Source organism: Bos indicus x Bos taurus, chromosome 13, assembly GCF_003369695.1.
Source record: "Bos indicus x Bos taurus breed Angus x Brahman F1 hybrid chromosome 13, Bos_hybrid_MaternalHap_v2.0, whole genome shotgun sequence".
Classification (NCBI taxonomy): Eukaryota; Metazoa; Chordata; class Mammalia; order Artiodactyla; family Bovidae; genus Bos; species Bos indicus x Bos taurus.
In genome coordinates, this window is record NC_040088.1 from 58,832,343 (window position 1) to 58,849,890 (window position 17,548).

The window sequence follows — 17,548 nt, forward strand, 5'->3', positions numbered from 1 at the left end:
CAGTGGTGTCTGACTCCTTGTGACCCCATGGACTATACAGTCCATGGAATTCTCTAGGCCAGAATACTGTAGTGGGTAGCCATTCCCTTCAGGGGATCTTCCCAACCCAGGGATTGAACCCAGGTCTCTCATATTGCAGGCAGATTCTTTACCAACTGAGTTATCAGGGAAGCCTAATTAATTCCAGTGGCAACCACTTATATCATATTATCTCAACAAATCACTCATCAGTGTATTATTTCAGAGAGAATTCATTCCAAGCAAGAGCATTTATTTCCAAGATTTCCATTCTCTTTGCAGTGTGCGAAAAATGATCAATGTAATTAGGTATAGACACTATTTAATTTTGATTAGTGATATACAAATTAAACTGTAGAAACATGAAATATCCAAATGAGGACACAGTCTGAATATAAGGCATGTGAGCAATATACTTTGGTAAAATATTTAAAAGGGTTTTATTGCTTAGCTATTTTTAGCATTTATCTTAATTATTTAAAACCCTATTTTTTAAAAACATTAAATAATGCTTCCTGCAAACTCCCCTTTGGTTTGAAGGTAAGTAGGCATTAACTTTTTTTTTTTTTGCAGATGCTAATGAAAGCCTGAAATTAACCACCCCATTCTACACTCTCTGCAGTTTTCTCCTGGCTCCCCAATATATATTTTACATCTCTGAGTTTTGATCCTTCTTGTGTGATGTATCAACTAAATTCTGCATTTTTTAGGATAAGAAATATCAAACAAGACAAGCCTATGATGAAAAGTTCATCAAGCACTTGAATTTATTGTAGAAATTTGTCTGCCTCTTAATTCTGATTGGATAAACATCAGTTTCTGATGACCAGTTTAGGAACTCAATGATGGTGGGTGGATTACATGACATATCTAGGAAGCATGAGGACCCTATATCCCAGAGTGACTGGCTCTTCATCTCAAAGTTCTGGATGCTTGAGGCACTAGAGAGCAGCTCTTCCTCTGAGCTGTCCTCACCACTGGGAAATAAATCAGCAGAAAAGTCTCTGACTTCAGAGCCATCTGTGTAGCTTGGATTCACATCCCCTTTCTGTCACGTAGAGCCCTGTCACCCTCATGAAGGTCACAAACTGTGTGAAGTTCAGTTTCCCATTGGTGAAATGTGATCACTAATACCTACCTCTGAGGATTTTATGTGTATTATGTAACATATCTGGCTGGGGGAGAGGGAGGCAGTCAATAAATGGAAATGACCCTTACACATTCCCAGAGTCTATTAGCATCAATGCATTTTCTTTCAGCAGAGAAAAATTTATTAAAATCCGTTAAAGAATACTTACTTTTATGTAAGTGTATCTCCTAACATTTTCTAGACCAATAACTAATATTTATTGAGTGTCTACATTGTACCAGGGATAGGGTTCGGAACTGAAGACAGAGCAGTGAACAAGGCCTACCCCAGTTTGCTGTTCCTGTGTTTTACAAGTAACTAAGTCCATCCATCCGCTTTGTTCATCTTTGGTGGTTTCAGCGAGAAGTCCAATAAGCCCTCATAGTCTGGAAAAAAAACCACACAAAGGCTATTATTCCCCTTAGGAATTTATTGAATGCTAACTGTAATAAGCACTTGTATCTGTTTTAAATTTTTTATTGAGTTATAATTTAAATACCATACAATTCACTTGCTTGACTTGCACAATTCAGTGAATTTTGGTATATTTACACAGTTGTGCAACTATCACCACAGGCACAGAGGTTTTTTGTTTGTTTGATTTGGGCTTTTTAAAAAAATTTTTGGCCATGGGACATGTGGGATCTTAGTTACCCAGCCAGAGACAGAACTTGCACCCCCTACATTGGAAGGGCAGAATCTTTACTGCTGAACCACCAGGGAAGTCTCAGCATTTGTACCTTAATTCACAATAATCCTATGAGGCAAGTTCTATTATTATTGCCATCTCACAGAGAAGGAAACCAATGCACAAAGAGGTAAGTGTTAACATCACGGCACAAATGTGTGGCTGACCCTGGACCATGGACCCCAGCAGGCCGGCTGCAGAGCCCAGGCTCTTAGCCCCATGCTCCCTGCATCACACAGACGGAGCAGAGCCGGAAGCAGCCTCATCTTCTCCAGGACACACAGCACATGTATACACCTTGAGCCCTGTGGCATGGATGCAGTTTGGACAAATATCCGTAGGCTCTGGGAAAAAAGAAGACCCAGAAAAATTCTTGCTATCAGGTGGTCCTAGATCTAAAATTCTCAACGAGGAGGGAAAGGTAGGCAAAGGTTCACCCTTATACCTCCTGGAGAAGGGTTAAGTATGCCAAGAGGACTCACCCTGAGATGTGCCAGATTATCCTGAAAACTTGTATTTCCTTCCCAGGGGAAGGGACTTCTATTAACAAAAAGTGGATTGAAAGAGTGTTTCTTTACTGGGGACATCGGGAGAAGTAGGGGGGGCGTCCCCTTAGTGGGCATCGTACACAAATTGTGGCTCTGCAGTTGATGGGTTGGGGGTTGTTTGAAGCTGCAGACCAAACAAGAAAGGAAGAATTGCATCAGGATTTATAATCATAGATCTATAACCCAGGCTGTAGATGGCTTCACCACGGCCAAACTCCCAGTTCCACAAAGCTATCTAAGCTGGTCAGCGGTCCTCTTGGGGCCTAGCAGGAAAGATCTGTCCAGAGAAGAGTTCCACACAGAGTAGTGAACCTGTTTCTTTTTTTAAAGCTTTTATTGAATTTGTTACAATACTGCTTCTGTTTTATGGTTTTTCAGTTTGTTTGTTTTTTTTTGGTTGCAAGACATGTGGGATCTTAGCTCCCCAACCACAGATCGAACCTGGGCCCCCTGCATTGAAAGCCGAAGTCTTACTTAAAAGAGTTTGTATGATGCATCCAGAGTGAATGGGCACTAAAGGAGGCAAAGTAGAGAGACACACAGCTATGGTAGGAGGAACCATGACATGGAGAGATATTAGCTCTTAGCCCAGGAGCAGCAGAAGAGACAGATGGTGGCGGAGACACCCTTCACCATGGAAGAACGGATCACCACGCAAGCAGTGATGCTCAAGGTGGGGTCTGTAAGATGATCCATTGTGACATTAGAAGAAAATAGTAGAGCTCTTATTTGCACTTATTTATTTATCTCATTGCTTCTTCATTTCTATTTTTGCATACATTGAAAATACATATATTGGGGACATGCTCTATTTTTTTTGACCACTGAAGGATCAAAAGTGGTTGGAAGTCACTGCAAAAAGCAGATGCGCTTCTTCTGGGTCAGCCACCAGAATGATGTTATATATGGAAAATGTTCCTATTTGCCATGAGGCCCAGACCTAGGACTGCTGTCTGCACCTACCTCTCTTCCTGTACTCCCTTAAAGACCCACTGATAATCCCAAGGGATCTCTGGAAGAGCCCAACCAAGAGACAGTATCCAGTTTTGGTCTATGGTTTCATGAGGGCAACAGCCATGTACGAAGCTGAGGCTAGGGGAGATCAGAGCTATGATCTCTCAGAAGGAACCACAGAAGGAATTCAAATGGTTCCAGGGAGAAGGTGTGAGGTGGCCCCAGACACCATCAGGGAAATGAGAAATTTGGAATTGCAGCTAGCTTCCTATTGGCCTTCATTAACAGTTGCATCTTTTCTATCAATCATTCTCTTTTGGATGTACACCTCTGAAGCAGTTAACTTGAGTGTGTTACATTGAACTTTTGGGTAGCTACACAGTGCAGCTCCCTCGGAACCATTTAACACCAAATATTTAAAAAACAAAAGGAAATTTCAAGGCAAGATCTCTAAAGGTCATCAAGCTTTCATAAATTTTCATCAAATTTTCTACCTACCCTGTAGGTCTAGTAGCTGGAAAACTTTTCCAATAGAGAAAAACACAGAAAAAGCTGTAATAAAGAAATGAAGAGAAATCCACTTAAGAAACAGAATTAGAAGCAATTTCCAATGCAGAATATTGGAAGGATTGTAGTGACTTTATCCCATATTACAAGCAAAAATAAAACAATCACAAATATAAAGTAATGTGGTACTTACGTAACATATAGTATGTTCTAAATTCCATAATTATTGCTGCTAATGGTTGAATTCATGAGCAGGGTAACATAGATCAATGGTGATTAGCCATCCTTTCCATATTCTATACTTGTGAAAACTTGGCTATTACTTCATAAATGATGTTTCCTGAAAAAGGAGAAAATATTTTCATAAATAATTTCAATAGTCTTTCACCTATGAATACCATCCCTCTTTGTAGATTCCATTTGTCCCATCTAAAAATGTCTTAACATATTAACATAATATAAGCTGTTATTACAGTATTTATGATACCTTTGCTCCAGAAGACCCATTCAACTACCTAAAAGTTCAGTCATGTTGCTGCCAAAATACCTCTCAGCTATGGTTCTGTGTCCATTTCTATCCCGCAAAGCAGATGAACACAAAGAGAAATTAATCGTGGTCTCTGGGCTAAAGGAACTTGCACTGTAGCAGGGGGGACAAAACATGCACATAAATAATTATGATACAAGAGTAAATATGTGATAATACTATAAAAATAACATACATAAAAAGTGGAAGAATGTCAGAAAGATAGCACTCACTTCCAGAGTAGGGGGGAGGGGTGTCATGAGATTTACAGAGAAAGGTGTACTTGATCGAGGCATTAAGGGACAAGGTATGACTTAAGCTGAATGACGAGGAAGCAGAGGAGAGGGAGCAGGAAGGGAGCAGAGGTGTGGGAGCTGGGGTGGGGGGCGTGAGGATAGAAAGAAGAGGAACCAAAAAAATCACACCTTCTAAAACAAAGAATGGAAAAACTTGGAGTCCAGTTAAAAAGCAAGTTATGGGATAAAGTTAGCTCCAAAGTAATCGGAGACAAGTATGTTGCTGCTGCTGCTGCTGCTAAGTCACTTCAGTCGTGTCCAACTCTGTGCGACCCCATAGACAGCAGGCCACCAGGCTCCCCTGTCCCTGGGATTCTCCAGGCATGAACACTGGAGTGGGTTGCCATTTCCTTCTCCAATGCATGAAAGTGAAAAGTGAAAGTGAAGTCACTCAGTCATGTCCAACTCTTAGCGACCCCATAGACTGCAGCCTACCAGGCTCCTCTGCCCATGGGATTTTCCAGGCAAGAGTACTGGAGTGGGTTGACATTGCCTTCTCCAGGAGACAAGTATAGAAATGAGTAATAAAGAAGGATAGGTAATAAAGAAGGTTGGTTGGTTGGTTAAAAGGATATGATTTAAAGCATCTTCTCTTACCTTTACCTATTTCCTTCTTCCAGCCTTGAGTGTCCTCACTCCACTTTAGAAACCCATAGACTACTGCTTTGTTTATTTGTTTACTTACTAGACTCTTCCCAGATCAGGAGCTCCGAGAGCAGGGCTGGTGTCATTTCCCTCTTGGTAGCCACAAAGTCCAACATGGAGCTTGTTGTGTAGATGTCTATGGGAATGAATGCCAGGCTGTAGGAACCATCTCTGTATAGCAGTCATCTTGTTATGCTCAAGATTTTGTGTGTTTTTTTTTTACTGGCGACTCGTTTCATATATGATGTTATACATATTTCAATGCCATTCTCCCAAATCATCCCACCCTCTCCTTCTCCCATAGAGTCCAAAAGACTGTTCTATACATCAGTGTCTCTTTTGCTGTCTCATATACAGGGTTATTGTTACCATCTTTCTAAATTCCATATATATGCGTTAGTATACTGTATTGGTGTTTTTCTTTCTGGCTTACTTCACTCTGTATAATAGGCTCCAGTTTCATCCACCTCATTAGAACTGATTCAAATGTATTCTTTTTAATGGCTGAGTAATACTCCATTGTGTATATGTACCACTGCTTTCTTATCCATTCATCTGCTGATGGACATCTAGGTTGCTTCCATGTCCTGGCTATTATAAACAGTGCTGCGATGAACATTGGGGTACACGTGTCTCTTTCCCTTCTGGTTTCCTCAGTGTATATGCCCAGCAGTGGGATTGCTGGATCATAAGGGAGTTCTATTTCCAGTTTTTTAAGGAATCTCCACACTGGTCTCCATAGTGGCTGTACTAGTTTGCATTCCCACCAACAGTGTAAGAGGGTTCCCTTTTCTCCACACCCTCTCCAGCATTTATTGCTTGTAGACTTTTGGATCGCAGCCATTCTGACTGGCGTGAAATGGTACCTCATAGTGGTTTTGATTTGCATTTCTCTGATAATGAGTGATGAGCATCTTTTCATGTGTTTGTTAGCCATCTGTATGTCTTCTTTGGAGAAATGTCCATTTAGTTCTTTGGCTCATTTTTTGATTGGGTCATTTATTTTTCTGGAATTGAGCTGTAGGAGTTGCTTGTATATTTTTGAGATTAGTTGTTTGTTGCTTCATTTGCTATTATTTTCTCCCATTCTGAAGGCTGTCTTTTCACCTTGCTTATAGTTTCCTTTGTTTTGCAGAAGCTTTTAAGTTTAATTAGGTCCCATTTGTTTATTTTTCCTTTTATTTCCAATATTCTGGGAGGTGCGTCATAGAGGATCCTGCTGTGATGTGTGTCGGAGAGTGTTTTGCCTATGTTCTCCTCTAGGAGTTTTATAGTTTCTGGTCTTATGTTTAGATCTTTAGTCCATAAGATTTTGTTATTAATGACCAAGTCTAAATGCTCACAAAGGAGGAAAACAGGACAATGGCTCAGCAAGCCAGCTGGACAGTCAAACTGACCTAGGTTGGAGTTCACCTCTGCCATTTCCTCAATCTGAGTGAGACTTTACACAAACACTTTTCTGACAAACATACATTACCCTCATTTGTAAAACAATCATAACACTTACCTCCCAGCATTATGGAGAGGATTAAATAAGCTCATGTATGTTGGACCCTTAGCACATTGCCTGGGACCTAGTAAGTGCTTAATTTATACAAGTTATCTTGCTATTTAACATCAAATATTGTTTGTCAATGACACTTGTAAAGTTGCTCAATATGTCAGCATGACATAGGTTTTATGTTCAAAGCACAGAGGCTGGATAATAACAGCACTTTATTTTAATTCTAAAATGGTACCACCATGATTCTCTTTCTGGTGGGCATATTTTTTTCTTTTTTCTTTTGACATATTACACACACAAAGAAGAATGAAAAAGGACACAAACATTCATTGGAATGTATAATTATGTAGTAAATATGCTTGTAACCCATGTCCAAGATTTCAAATGAAATATTGGTTGCTCCTCTGAAGTCCCCACTGTGACACTTCCAATTCAAAGAGGTGACCACTGCCCTGATTATTCTGGAGGGAGGTCTTGTCCTAGCTCTCCTAGGGTAGTCCTAACCCTCCTAGCTTCCTTATAGCTTTATTCCCTATGAAATGTGCTTTCTCTTATTTTTCAATTTTATATCAATTAAAAATAAATTGTACGCAGTCTTATGTGCCTTGCTCTTTTGATCAGTATTGTGTTCATAAGATTCTTCCTCCTCACCAAAAACCCTCTATTTTCTCCTTTTACATTGTTGTAGAATTGCAATGTGCTAATGGATGTATCACGATTTAGTCATTCACTTAATGTTTATGGCCATTTTACTGTTAATGGACATTTGGTTCATTTACAGTTGAAGATCATTATCAAAATTCTGCTTGGAACACTCTTATATATCTCCTGAGACACAGTTGTGTGGATTTCTCTAGGGATATATCCAGGAGTAGGATTGCTATGTTGCGAAGTATGTGTAGCTCCAATTTTACTGGAAAATGTAAACTGTCTTCCAAAGTAATCGTACTAATTTCTACGACTACCAACAGTGTATGAGAGCTCTCCACATCCCAGCCAACATTTGTTATTATCAAAGTTTTAATTTTGGCACTCCTGTGTGTGCCCTAGGATCTCGGCTTGTACTTTCCAATTATTAATGAACTTGAGCATCTTGGAACATTCTTATTCATTATTTAGATTTCCTTTTTTTGTGAAGTGCTTATTCAAGACGTTTGCTCTTTTCATTGGGTTGTCTGCCTTTTTCTAATTGATTTGTGGATACAAATCTATGTTGATTATATGTTGCAGATATCATTTCCTTCTGTGGCTTATAATTTCACACTATTTGTGGTGCCTTTTCATGAGTTTAATTAAGCATTTTAAAATGTTTGTTCTCACATTTAAATTTATAATCCACATGAAGCTGATTTTTGTGTGTGGTGTGAGGAAGGGGTCCAGTTTGATTCTTTTCACATTTGTGCTGTGCTCAGTTGCTCAGCTGTGTCCGACTCTTTGTGACCCAATAGACTGTAGCCAGCCAGGCTCTTCTGTCCATGAGATTCTCCAGGCAAGAATAATGGAGTGGTTGCCATTTCTTCTTCCAGGAGATCTTCCTGACCCAGGGATTGAACCTGTATCTCCTGTGTCTCCTGCATTGCGGGCAGATTCTTTACCCACTGAGCCATCACAGAAGCCTTCGTTTCACATTTAGATACTGTTATACCAGCATTATTTATCAAGAAGATCATCATTTCTCCAATTGTTCTGGACTACCTCCTTAGTCACAAACCATATCAATTTATGTCTGAGTCTGTTTTGGGTATCCTTATTCTTTTTCAGGAGTCTCTTTATCTGCAATAATTCCACACAGTCATGACTGATATTTGGCAGAAGAAATCCTCTTTCCTCATAACTCTTCTTCCAGTGTGTCTTGAATATTCTTGGGAGTTTTTTATTTCTTTAAAAGTTTAATATCAGCTGGCTAAAATGAAAATCAGTCTCTTGGGGTTTTAATTGGGATGCCATTGAATATTGAGACTGATTTGGGAAAAATTTAAATCCTTACTATGTCAACTCTTTCAATCCATGTAGATGGCATATCACTCCATTTATTTAGATCTTCCTTCCTTTCTCCCAATAAAGTTTTGTAATTTTTCTTATAGAGTACTTATACCAAAGAAAGGCAATGCCAAACAATGCTCAAACTTCCACACAATTGCTCTCATTTCACACGGTAGTAAAGTAATGCTCAAAATTCTCCAAGCCAGGCTTCAGCAATACGTGAACCGTGAACTTCCAGATGTTCAAGCTGGTTTTAGAAAAGGCAGAGGAACCACAGATCAAATTGCCAACATCCACTGGATCATCAAAAAAGCAAGAGAGTTCCAGAAAAACATCTATTTCTGCTTTATTGACTATGCCAAAGTCTTTGTGTGGATCACAATAAACTGTGGAAAATTCTGAAAGAGATGGGAATACCAGACCACCTGATCTGCCTCTTGAGAAACCTATATGCAGGTCAGGAAGCAACAGTTAGAACTGGACATGGAGAAATTCTGGGCTGGAAGAAGCACAAGCTGGAATCAAGATTGCCGGGAGAAATATCAATAACCTCAGATATGCAGACGACACCACCCTTATGGCAGAAGGTGAAGAGGAATTAAAAAGACTCTTGATGAAAGTGAAAGAGGAGAGTGAAAAAGTTGGCCTAAAGCTCAACATTCAGAAAACTAAGATCATGGCATCCGGTCCCACCACTTCATGGGAAATAGATGGGGAAACAGTGTCAGACTTTATTTTCTGGGGCTCCAAAATCACTGCAGATGGTGATTGCAGCCATGAAATTAAAAGATGCTTACTCCTTGGAAGGAAAGTTATGACCAACCTAGATAGCATATTCAAAAGCAGAGACATTACTTTGCCAACAAAGGTCTGTCTAGTCAAGGCTTTTCCAGTGGTCATGTATGGATGTGAGAGTTGGACTGTGAAGAAAGCTGAGCGCCGAAGAATTGATGCTTTTGAACTGTGGTGTTGGAGGAAACTCTTGAGAGTCCCTTGGACTGCAAGGAGATCCAACCAGTCCATTCTAAAGGAGATCAGTCCTGGGTGTTCATTGGAAGGACTGATGCTAAAGCTGAAACTCTAATTCTTGGGCCACCTCATGCAAAGAGTTGACTCATTGGAAAAGACCCTGATGCTGGGAAGGATTTGGGGCAGAGGGAGAAGGGGACGACAGAGGATGAGATGGCTGGATGGCATCACCAACTCAATGGACATGAGTTTGAGTAAACTCCAGGAGTTGGTGATGGACAGGGAGGCCTGGCGTGCTGTGATTCGTGGGGTCACAAAGAGTCAGACACGACTGAGTGACTGAACTAAACTGAATTGATACATTTTTTGCTAGATTTTTCACTAATGTAAAAGTCTGGGTTCTTTTTACTATATGTTATCAGAGTATTTATAGTATCTTTTATTTACTAGACCTTCACTGTTTTTCGGATATAATACCAAGCACTTCAAATATACTGTGTGTTGTAATACTCACAACAATCTTGTTAGCTCCTCCTACTATTATGCTCATTTTACTTTTGCACATGATGCTCAAAAGGATTATATATATCACTCAAGGTCTCACAGTTAGTAAGTATCCAAGCCAGAATTTGGAAGCCTTGTCTGATTCCCAAGTCATGCTATGCTGCTACCTCAGTGGGAGACGTGCCCTAAGGGAACTGAATGCATTTCAGATATGCTTTGATGGGTAAGAAAGATCAAGGACCTGGGATACTTACCAGAGGATGTAAGAAGCAGAGGGATCCCAAGCACTCAGGAAACTGAAATAAGATGTTGAGATGAGCAATGATGAGAGTCACATAAAGTAAGGAGGTGCTGAAGACAAACATCACTCAAGCTGCCATTTTTCTTACGGCAAAGAGAAGTCAATCAGTTAGCTTAGGAGCTTCTGGGTATCAGGTTTGCTTCAGTGGCATCAACCCCAGACACACAGAGGCCATTATCAGCAGTCTATGTTACCCACTTGCTATTTTTAAACTGAATTTTATTACCTAATTTTCCAGTCTCTTTCAACTGGTACCTTTCATTTGGATTTTCATCTTAGCATATGCACTTCCCCTAATTCTTACAGCTGTTTGCTCAAGCCAATTTTGAGGCTAATTTTGGGAGGACTCATTTATACTGAATACACAGCATATATGAGAAGATGCCTCTCATATAGAAGATTTTTATGAATAAAAATTCTTTGATATAGTTCCTAACCATCAATCTGCATTTTTAAAATGTATTTAAGAGTACCATTGGCCAGGAACTCTAAGAAGCAGAATTGCAGCACAGATGGTCCAAGATTCTTAATGTCTAATGTTACACTTTAAAATGACGCTGTTTCATGGTGTTGATCTGCCTGCCTCTTGAATTCTTCAGAAAATGCATGTTGGATTGTAGTTGATTTTGAAGAGCGATAGTTGTATAAGGTGAGCCACAGTTAAATTCAGCTTTGGAATAATTGGCCTTCCTCCATTGTTCAGTTCATAATAGCTGCAATAGCTCAGACTGCTAAAATAGATCCAATTATGTAGAAAAATATTAAAGGAACAGCAAGTATTTCCTCAGTTACCATACCTTGCCTAGAAAGTAAGCAAGGATTTTTTTTCTTTTAGCTTATGACTGTACATAAATAAATTTAAGGTCCAGTAAAATGCAGAAACCCAGAAATAAAAATATAGAAGAAAACCTTCACTTAGCAAAAGTTCAGACAATCCTGAAAATTACAAAAGTAAAATGGGGATAATGGGGATACGGAAAGATTATAAAATGTAAGAGGCATGATTTAAGAACTTTGATGCATATTTAATACTACAAATTTGTTTCTGAAAAAACTATAGTACACAGTTGCACATGTGTCTAGTATAAATCCATAAAATTTTAAATAAAAGTAAATGAGTAAATGAATAAAGAGATTCATATATTTGATGTGTATTTTATGTCATGGTAGATGTATGTTATCTGAGATAAATGCTAATTGTTGTGTCAGTCCCTCAGTTGAATCTGACTTTTTGTGACCCCATGGACTTCCCTGTACTTCCACGCTTCCCTGTACTTCACTGTCTCCCAGAGTTTGCTCAAACTCATGTCATTGAGTCAGTGATGCCATCCAATCATCTCATCCTCTGTCGTCACCTTATCCTCCTGCCTTCAATCTTTCCCAGTGTCAGGGTCTTTTCTAATGAGTCAGCTCTTCGCATCAGGTGGGCAAAGTATTGGAGCTTCAGCATCAGTCCTTCCAGTGAATATTTAGGGTTGATTTCATAATGTAGAAATTTGAAGATTAATGTGTTTTATAAATTACTTAATCATTTCAAAGTACATTAAGTTTTTTTCCTCCATTTTGCCCCAATTTTAGCATCTCCTTTTGTGAACCATTTCTAATTTCACTTATTGTATTCAATTGTTACATTCCTATTTCCCCTATTTGGGGAATTTTTTAAGATTCTTTTGATTGTACTTCCCATAGTTCATCAACTTTAAGCTAGACCCAACTTATGATATATTTAAAATTTTTTAAAATAGGAAATTGGGAAGACACTTTCTTAGAAAATTATGTTGTTTGTGGTTGTTAGGTTCCCAGGCCAGTTCATAAAAACAAAACAAAACCATTTCTTGCAAATTGTTGCTGGAGCTTAACTCCAATAATACTTCAGAGTCTGTACACCATTTCTAACAATTATACCATGGGAAATAAATTCCTTTTAAAGCTGAGATATCAGAAAAGCACTTTATTTCCCTACTGCAGTGGGACTTGGATTTCCTCCTCAGCTGTCCCTTCTAACTTCTGAGGCCTGACAATGGGGAGGCTCTCTCTAACCTAGACACTCAGGGGGGCTTCTATAAACTAGTGTAGGGGCTCCAGCCACAGGACTAATGGTGGGGTGCTGGGAAATATGCAAAATGAAGTAGGCCTTGGGTGGAAGTTTAGGGGAAGAGGAATAGGTTCAGAGCCAAGGCTTTCTTTCAGTTCCGATCGAGCCCAGGTTTTGCCTTCTACTGTCAGTGTTCTGTCTGATCCTGTTCACAAAGAGTGGAGTGCCAGTCTCTTCCTTTCCACTTTCTGTTGCCTCTACCCAAGACAGTATTCCTCCCTGACCGAAATCCGAACAAGATCAATCTGCCGGCTTTCTTCCTTTAGCCTTTGTCCAAGGACATGAGTCTCCTGAGAAGGACTTAAGGGTTTTGACCATTGGAGGTGACCAGGAAACACATGAGTGACAAGGTGATTCCTTCTTTCTGTCCTCTATTTCCCCCTAGAATATGAAAAGGAGTATCAGGTCTGCAAAGACACGTTAATAATGAGTCTTTTACTTCTATTTATTTATTTTTGGCTGCCTGCACAGCACGCAGGATCCTTGTTGTGCGACCAGAGATCAAACCTGTACCCCCTGCAGTGAAAACGTGCAGTCTTAACCACTGGACCAGCAAGGAAGTCCTTACATGTTAATGATGAGTCTTGAACATAAAGGCTCAAGTCAGAGTCATCCCACCTCATGGGGTCTGAAACAAAAGCTTTCTGGAACCCTTTTTTCACTGAAGAATCTAATACCTGCCCCCTTACAAGAAAGTACGGAGGATGACTTAGGGTTACGTGGGTCAAAGTACTCAGCACAGTGCTTAGCACATAGAACATCTTTAATAAATGATCACTTCTTTCCCCTTTTGGGCCTTTCAAAGTTTGGTCAGAGGACAGAAGCAGCTATTTTTGCAAAACCAACAAACACTTAGCAGCTCTAATTTGAAAATTAACATACCAGTATGTATTCTGCAAATCCTGTTAACAGAGGTTGTCAAATACTGGGTCCACTGAATTAATTACACTTGACATCTTTAACAAATAAGCACAGATGGCAATTTGTAGTCAATGGTAATCTCAGATCAAACTACTTTAGCGTCAGATTTGACTTACTATGAATTAATCTTCTCAGTTTGGGGTTTTCTTCTGTGTAGAAACATTTGCTCACAAGCTCTCTGAACACAAAGAAACTCAAAAAACTAAAATGTAATTTTTGCAGTTGACAATAGAACAAAAGTAAGCTAAATTTTGCCATAAAGGGTATTGTTTTAGGGATAAACTTCATAATATGGGGAAAATTATAATATAAATGACGTTGTCAAGTCATATTTTTCATGCCATTACTCTTTGTTTTATGTTGTAGCAGAAAAAAAATGAAGCTAATAGTTTTAGAGGCAGTTCTCACAGGAGTTAGAAATTCTGGTTTGGACATTCTGAGTACATCAGGTTTTCTTCACTGGAAAATGTAAAATCATTTCAAGGGGGGTATCATAAAAAAAGAACTGGGAATGACATGAAAGGGAACAAATAAAAATGGGACAAGGTATTCATGCCAGGTAGTCTTGGGTTTGAGTTCCAGCTCACCTCTCACTAGCTACATGATGGTGACCAATTTAAACTCTGCAAATCTTAATTTCTTAATCTGTAAAAGAAGAGTAATATCTGAATTATAGGTTACCATGCGGATTAAGTAAAGCAATCTAAATGCCTTTAGCTCAGTTTCTGACACATAGTAGGTGCTTAACAATGTTAATCCCCAACACCCTCCCTTTCCAGATAAAGAAATATAGAAACATGTGCAGAGTATCGTAATTAATAGGAAAATATTTATGCAATGTTTACTATGTGCCAGGGTCTGTCTTAAACACTTTAAAAATATTAATTCTCATCACAACCTATGAAAAGTGCTCTTATTCTCTCTCTCCTACAGATGAAGAAATTGAGGCACAGAGAGTTAACAACTTTCCAGTGTACCCAGAAGGGAAGTTGTGGGGTCACCTTCAATCCTTGGCTGTCAGGTTTGCACTTAAATCCCACACACACTGTCTCTCCCCAAAACGAATGAAACCGTTCAGTAGCATTCTTTGTGGTCAGAATTTCATTACCAAGGGTAAAATATGATATATAAATATCAAAGGAATGGTCATACACAAAAACATTATTAAAAATAAAATAATATTAAATATGCCCTCCAGATATTTTACCTTAAGTGATCTATGGGGCAAAGGGAGAAAGTGAAGCATGGGGATAAGAAGAGAGAGCATCATGGAGATTGGGAAGCCTTTACCAAAGTCATTGCATCTAAAACAGTGCTATCCCACCATCTAAGTGGGTAGAAACTTGTGGTTATGACAGGGCTTGTCCCTGACTTGTAGAGAACAGCACCACTTCCACTGGGCACCAGCCATCACTGCTACCCTTGCTTGAGCCATGAAGATTTCTTTAAAATAAAACCTCTGTCCCGACAGAGCTCTGTTTCTCTAGGTTCATGGTTTGAGTTCATTTCCCTTAGCATTCTTTACCACTGAGCCACCTGGGAAGCCCCATCTATGTATGTATCTGTTTATCCATCTATCCATCTATACTTGTTTGAATTCCAAGTTCCAGTAACCTTAACTTTGGCAGACTTCTGGTCTCTCCCTTCTACACAGGCTGGATGCCCTTGAGGTGGCAGATTAATTTGGCCATGGAGAAATGACAGTAGAAGCATCTCAAGCTTGGGTCATCCTTGACAGTCCCCACTGAGAGAACTATTTAATGGGTATCTCAGGGCTTGCCTGGTGGCTCACTGGTAAAGAATCTACCTGCCAATGCAGGGGACACAGGTTTGATCCCTGATCTGGGAAGATCCCTCATGCCACAGAGCAACAAAGACCAAGCAACACGACTACTAAGCCTGCACCCTACAGCCCATGCTCCCCAACAAGAGAAACCACCACAATGAGAAGCCTGTGCACTGCAACTAGAGTAGCCCCAGCAGCAACAAAGACCCAGCATGGCCAAAAATAAATAAATAAAATTACAATGGGTGTCTCAGAACTGTTCACTTGAGGGCACAGACCTGATACCACGGTCCTAGACTATCTCTGGTCTGGAGATTTGCCTGAATGCTAAAAAATTCTTAGTAAAATATTTCCACTGGAAAGAAAGCTAGTATTATTCCTGAACAATACCAGGAATTGTAGGAACAGGCTTATGAAGAAACATCTTTTTTTCCCTAGTTAATTGGTTTGTGTGTGTGTGTGTTTGATTTGTTTTATTTTAGGTGGTGAACGGCTGCACAGACATTATAAGCATATCTTTGAAACAAGGCTGACCAAATTTCAGGCCTGCACATTTTTGTGGGCTTAGTGATGAAAGAGTACTGCTATTTTAAGAAGTGATTAAGAGCAGCTTTTTTTAGACTCAAAATTTAATCGAGATTTTTCTTTCTTTTTTCAATTGTTCTCTGACAAGCAAGTTCATTTCCAAGTACATTAGGCTGAATGAGATTCCAAGGGGCCCAGGAATATCCTTCCCGACTCCGTCTCAACAAGGGGGACAGTGTCCTCTTCCAGATTAAAAAGCCCCTTCAGAGGGAGCACATCACAAGCCTGCTGGTAAGACTAAAAGCTGGGCAGGGTCCTGGGAGGAAGCTGGCAAGGGGCCATGGACCAAGAATTCAAGATTATGAAATCCTGATCCATTTCCCTCCTCTAAAGACAGCTGAAAGACAGACAACCTCTTTGAAAACTCAAGATGTTGATCTACTGACATACAGTTGAGCTTCCCTCAACTCCGCCCTGTCACCTTTTCCTTTTGGAAGCCTGTTATCTAAGCAAAGGTGCTAATAAAAACTGACACCCACACCTTGCTTCCAGCTTGGCTTGGCCAGTGTTAAAGAACCACAATCTAATTGGAATAGTCCCTACGAATGACGTAACCACAGGGGGTGGGGAAAGCATATAGGGCATGAAATGCAATATCACATTCAAAACAAATATAAGGCAATCGATTGTGACATATATAAATTCCTCTCTTGTTCTATAGGTCTAAAGAAATTGGCCTGTGGAAACTGATGGATTATAATGTAACTGAGCAGGACCCTGAGGGGCCTTCCCCCACATCCTCTCCTTTAGTTCCTCTCTGAAGTAGCTGGAAAATAGTATTCAATGCAAAATTTCTGAGTTGTTTTGCACACGCAAAACCCTCATCTCCCCCCAAATGGAAGATCTTAATTACTTGACCACCCTAAGCACATAGCCCCAGGTCTTAACCAACCCTGTGACACCACTTTGTTCCCCGTCACATCAGAGAACAGTGCACAAGCTGATCCCAGACTCTATGACCCTGCTCCCTCACCCAGCTTTCTGTAAAAGTGCTGCCCAAGCTCTTCCTGGGAGCTCCAGGCTTTTTAGGTCATGAGCCACCCTGTTTCCTTGCATGGCCCAGCAATAAACATTTTGCTGCCCCCAACCCTTGACATTTCAGTTTGTTTGGCTTCCCTGTGCATTGGGCATTCGGACTTGTGTTAACAACAGAATACTCAAAAGTAATATTTTCCCATTAAGGAAAAAAAATCTATGTATGTGATTTACTTGGAGAAAAGAATGGCAAAACACTTCAGTATTCTTGCCTTGAGAACGCCATGAATAGCATGAAAAGGCAAAAAGATATGACACTGAGAGCTGGAGAAGACTCTTGAGAGTCCCTTGGACAGCAAGGAGATCAAACCAGTCAATCCTAAAGGAAATCAACTCTGAATATTTATTGGAAGGACTGGTGCTGAAGTTGAAGCTTCAGTACTTTGGCCACCTGATGTGAAGAGCCAACTCGTTGGAAAAGAGCCCAATGCTGGGAAAGATTAATGGCAAGAGAAGAAGGGAGCAACAGAGGATGACATAGTTGGATGGCATCATTGACTCAATGGACATGAGTATGAGCAAACTCTGGGAGATGGTAAAGGATAGGGAAGCCT

At 39.9% G+C, this 17,548-nt stretch overlaps 1 long non-coding RNA gene across 1 annotated transcript in view; it reads right to left on the bottom strand.

The window, feature by feature from the left end:
* Positions 1 to 264: 264 nt before the first annotated feature.
* The window catches only part of LOC113903586, a 123,211-nt gene continuing 105,927 nt past the window's right edge, over positions 265 to 17,548 (bottom strand). The window contains exons 3-6 of the long non-coding RNA XR_003514195.1: positions 10,526 to 10,567; positions 5,352 to 5,447; positions 3,836 to 3,889; positions 265 to 1,533 (exon numbers count right to left, since the gene is read on the bottom strand). This is a non-coding gene — a long non-coding RNA (uncharacterized LOC113903586). The remainder of the gene's footprint in view (positions 1,534 to 3,835; positions 3,890 to 5,351; positions 5,448 to 10,525; positions 10,568 to 17,548) is intronic.